The sequence below is a fragment of the Choristoneura fumiferana genome, chromosome 3 (genome assembly GCF_025370935.1).
Source record: "Choristoneura fumiferana chromosome 3, NRCan_CFum_1, whole genome shotgun sequence".
Lineage (NCBI taxonomy): Eukaryota > Metazoa > Arthropoda > Insecta > Lepidoptera > Tortricidae > Choristoneura > Choristoneura fumiferana.
Genome location: NC_133474.1, coordinates 22808264 through 22814006, shown reverse-complemented (window position 1 = coordinate 22814006; position 5743 = coordinate 22808264). Strand labels below are relative to the sequence as shown.

Here is a 5743-nt window from a genome sequence, read left to right as displayed (position 1 = left end):
GAATTCTTATGCTAATGTATATTTTGAAAAAGCTGCTGGGCGGTTTTCTTTAGTTTTAACAGGGTCCTATAAATTATATATTAAGTTATATTATTTGACACGTTTATGAAACTAAAGGGATGTGTGACGTGTTTTGCTAGTCAACTTATTTTAATGGAGTATTTAAAACCATATCTGTCTCTATTCTCATATAACCATGATTAAGTTTTTCGTGTAAGTGAGCGTCCTACGGTTGAGATGATGATGATGATGATATATGATAATCTATTGGTCTTGGTACTTGGAAAGACGTCCACTGCTGGTGCTGCTGGTCTTCCCCTTAGAACGGTTGCCCGCAACTCTCACGATGTCCATGTAGTGGTAGGGAGGCCTGCCAACGCTTTGTTCTCCAGTTCATGGTCACCATTCAAGGAACTTTTCCCCAATGGTGTAGTTTAATGTTATGTATTATTTAAAAGTGTGACTCATAGTTAACGAGACCTGAAAAATGTTTATCTTTCAGTTCGTCCTCGTCACTTTCGATGACGGTGTCAACGTTATCAACATCAACACCTACCGCAACGATCTCTACAATCGTTTGAACACCAACGGCTGCCCTGCTGGCACCACTTCTTCATCAACCATGAATACACCGACTATCAAATTGTCAACGAGCTCTATAACCGTGGTTATGAAATTGCACTGCACTCTCTGAGTCATCAGACACCACAAACGTACTGGGCTGAAGCCACATATGATGACATGAAGTTGGAATTTGGTGACCAAAGGATCCAAATGTCTCATTTCGCCAACATCCCTTATGATGAGATTAAAGGTAAGTTTAGATATTATGCTTTCTTTTAATTTTTAAGTTTGATGTCTTCTAATTTTTTTATTCTTTGTTAGTTAGTTACTATTGTTAGTGCAGTCGAAGTTTATCAAATTTATTTTCATAAATCCTGACTTTTTTAACATACATTTCTTACAGACCAAGCCTGTTGTCAGTTTTTCCATTGTGGTTTTAATAAATTTAGAAGTCTCATTTCATTGAAAAGTTTTTTTTTTTACAGTAATTAGTTATTACAAAACGATTTGTATTTTATGAAGTACACGGGGACTTACGAGCTTAGATGATCATTTCTTTACATCTGAATTAAATTTACTGTCGTATAAATACGAAAGTTTTCAATAGTAAGCAAATTTACTTTATGCTTCAAAAGTAATATCTTAGAGGCGAGAGTAAAGTGAGTACTTTAGTCCCTAGGGCGCAGAAATTTTTAAATTTGAATGACTTATTAAACTCAAACAGCTAGTAGCTTTTGCTTAAATTGTGTGTACCATTTCTGAAATGTTACGTTCTTAGTCTACGTGGCGTTCTATGCTTTTCCGCATAAACTCATTCCAACCATCCGGCCGATGCGATTTTGTTATATCTGTGTCTGGTTGGAAAAAAATACTTACCGCGGAAACTTTGAAACTGTTGTAGAGCGTAAATCATAAACACTAAAATAAATTGATTATTTCACAATAAGTGATAGTGAAAATTATGATGTCGAGTAAAGAGCAAAAAATAATTGAATTCTTTTGCCGCCGAAATCTAGAAAGATTTATTTAAAAACCTATGAAAGTTTTATGGACTGGACGAATAAAAACGCATTAATTCTTTCACAGAAAGCGTTTTCTCGCAATCGAAAGTGAAAAATAGAGTTTTCACCTTGATACTAAAGTCAAAATAAACCCTTGGATAAATAGACACCACCTCACTAACCACCTCGGGTATATATTGGCTTATTTTAGTCCCTCGATAAAAAATATACTATTGATGTTTTTGCCAATACAGCTTGCACGTAACAACCTTAGGAGGGTAAAATAATTTTTTGTTCAACAAGGTATATAATTTAATTTGCTGATTCAATAATGATAATAAAAATGACGAGTTGTGGTTCACATTATGTGATATTAAACAAATTATTGACCAACAAGTAAACGGGATTTTGTTATTCTTATCATACTTATATATTCCGTTAATCAATCAAGATAAATTTGCACAGTAAATCTTAATTGAAATCTAAACTGTGGAAACAGCAATCAAGATTAAAGTAATAAACCTAAGATAAAGGTCTTTTAAACTGTAACTAACACAATTGTAAAATTCGCCCCCTTCCCCGCTAACGGTCTTATCTAAAAGTCTTATAATGTTAGTTACAACAGTTTACAGGAAGACAGATGAACCAGTAAATTTGTTTAATGCTTTTCATCTAATCAATAAATTGGTTTAGTATTTTTGATATTGTTAGGCGTAATTTACATCCTCTGTTTTCTTTTCGACTTCTTGAACAATTTCTAAAATTATTTTTTTCCTTTTCTAGTACTACCATTACCTTCGTTAGACTTTGTTATACCACAGCCAAAAACTAAATTAGTGATACAGTTATAATATAACATGTAGATTATTATTATAGGAACAGAATTGAGGCATTTACTATAATAAATACACATCATATTTACGACTTATTTAGTTCAATGAGGGAATAACATATTTTATTTGCTAGTATGTCAACCAAAGCATCTGTCTAATTACAGGAATCCGTATCCCGTTCCTCCAATGACCGGCAACGCTTCCTTCCAAGTTATGAAAGACTTCGGCCTCACCTACGACTGCACTTGGCCAACCATCAATCAACTAGACCCTGGCCTCTGGCCCTATACCCTGGACTACGAATCTACCCAGGAGTGTACTGTGCCTCCGTGCCCTACTGCTTCTATTCCTGGTGTCTGGACCCTGCCTATGGTCAGCTGGTTGGATCTGAATGGTGCAGCGTGTGCGATGGTTGACTCCTGTTTCGCAGTGTAAGTAGCAGTATTAAACTTAAAGTACCATCTAAGGTAGAAACAGCTGCAATAAACAAAAGTTAGCTAGATTATTTACAGACAGGGTAACGGAAACAGTGACTGCTTAACGCAAGATATTGTCCACTATAAGAAAAACTGTTTTGTTTTGCGCTTATTAGTACTAATTTACTGTACATCCCTTCTCAATTTCATTAATGTTTTTTTATTACGGCCGGATAGTGCCGAATGGTTAGAGAATCTGATTACGACGCTGGAATCATCGGATTCGATCTCCAACACACATTATGAACGTGGTGGCACACATTATGATACACCTTTGATACTTAATTATGTATTTAAATATGTTTATCAATAGTAAAAGCATAGTTTAGGATCCTTAACAAATGATTTGCTTACTTTAGTACTAGATGAATTGGTGTAAATTTTTTCGTGGTTTATTATTTATTTTCGGTACATCCATATATTTAAAAGTCAAATGTTTGAATAGTATTCCGTTCACATTGAACGCAATCTTAGTTAACCCTCTAAGTTATAAATAAATCATTATCATTTACAGACCTCCACTTAACGACGAAGACGCCTGGTTCAATTTCATCGTCACCAACTTCGAGAGGCACTATCTCGGCAACCGCTCACCTTTCGGTTTCTACGTCCATGAGTGGTACGTCGCTGAGCGTATCAACCCCCGCTGTCAACCGTGCCTTCGTTAGATTCCTTGACATGATCAACAACATGCAAGATGTGTTCATGGTAAGTACCTATCTTAAACATGTCCACTGATACTGAGTCAAAGAAGGAGTATTTCAACAGGGGGTTGTATTAGTTCGACTGAACACTCCTTTTCTTGTGTTTGGCGACTATACATTGATGACGATATACATTGATCGATGAGGTGATCATAATCGGTTGTGAATCGATCGTGATCATAGCCAGAAGACGTCCACTGCTGAACATAGGCCTACCCCTTAGAACGCCACAATGAACGACAACCCGCCACCCCCGCCCCGACCCACGCGACCTTCTGAAATATTAAACCAACTTATGTAGTTTGCGATGCATAACTTGGGGATCTTCAAAAAACGAGCCTACTCGTTTCTCAAAGGGCGGCAACGCATCCGTAACTCAGCCTATGTTATGGGCGGCGTGATTTTCCATCAGGTTTCCTGCGCGTTTTCCCCCTATCATATAAAAAAGATATGCACAAGGATCGCAGACTGGAAACACAAATGAAGGAACAAATATAATATAACAAACAATTAAATATGTATTTAAAATAAACCCAAACATTGCGATTTCATCCATGCTATGGCAACGTAAAGATGATCTTAAATATACGAATGTTATTAGAAAATGCTTTACTTCCCCAATACTTCCCCAATGTTTCACGTGGGCTATTGTTTCCCAACGCACGATTTTTCGGAATTTTAAAACAAACCTAACCTAACCTACTGAGTTCTATAAAAGCAAAATAAAAGCATAAGAAAATAGACTGAGAAAAATTTTTGGTTTCATTAGGAAAATTGAGACTGGGAAATGAAATAGTTGCCCAAATGAAACATTTGGTAAACAATAATTGTGCTAAAAGCCAGGATACCAGTGTACAAAACTATGTTTTTAGATACAACCCCGTAAGAGGGTCCAACAAATTTACGTAGGTTTTTAAATCTAATTGTTTATTAAAATATCGTCTATATTGATACTAAGATTGGTTTTACTTAGTTTATTGTCACTTTAGAGCCTGCTCACTTTGTCTTATTTTAATGAAAAAAATATATTATAGTGATTGGTTATTTGGAGTCTTTTGTATTTTTTATTTCAACTGCAAATTTGTTACTTTTACGGTTATCCCGTGTTAAACCATCGAAATACAAACTGAGACATGGATGCAAAAGAAAAACCGGGCGCTGACCACTGAACTGGAGTGATAGTGTAGGGTATAGCACGCAGCACGGAATGCCAGAACCTGGGTTCAATTCCCAGCGCTGGTCTCTTTCTGTTTTTTTTTGTGCATCCATGTCTCAGTTTGTATTTTTGAAAAAAATAGTGCTTGAAGAGAAAAGTTTTATAACTTCTTGTCTCGTATTCCAGGGTGAACGCTGCTGACGTGATTACTGGGTTAAGGATCCAGTGCCAGTTGATGAGTACAAGCAGAAGCCTTGCAGAACATCCAGCAGACCACCTGCCCGGCGGCAAAACTGTGGTCCTCTGACTTCAGACCATAATAAATGGGTAAGAATATAACTGCTATTATTTAGATTTTCAGAGTAAATATACGTTTTTAAATAGGTTCAGCTGTTTTAAATATTAAACCGTCATTTTTAAATGACAATATCGGGAGGTTTTGAAATTTTTCTAAGTTGGTTAGGTTAACACTGTTTACTGTTGCTAACCACTACTTCGCTATTTTAACAAGATTGCAGGTTTTCCCATTTAGATTTGCAGTGATTGATTACCAATGTAGCGAAACTTCAAACAGCTAAACAACAACGTCTATACATGGCATGTATCTATTTTAAAAATGGATGCTAGTTACCAATTATATACTGTACAACAATTTAGTTAGATTATGCTCACTTTCTCACCATTTTTGGCCTGAGAAAATTTAAATTTGTTTAGGCGTTGTCTCATAAAGTTTTTATTTTTATTTTCAGTCTTCGTACTACATGTCCATCTGCAATGTTTGCCCTAGCAGATACCCGTGGCTTGGGAACCCACTCGGCCAGTAAGGAATTAAACTACCAAGATGTTATTCTTGGTCCAAACCGTTCACATTCAAATCTCAACGAAAATAATTCAAATTGCTGAGTGAATTTGATGAAAATGATAAATATAATTTTTGTTAACATTTTGTATTAAATAGAGGTTCCTGAGACATACATTTTGTTTAATTTTGATTATGTGTTGTACCAGA

At 35.8% G+C, this 5743-nt stretch overlaps 1 pseudogene; it reads left to right on the top strand.

Annotated features, from left to right (window-relative positions):
* Positions 1-487: 487 nt before the first annotated feature.
* Positions 488-3627, top strand: LOC141426140 (chitin deacetylase 8-like; annotated as a pseudogene).
* The last annotated feature ends 2116 nt before the right edge of the window (positions 3628-5743 follow it).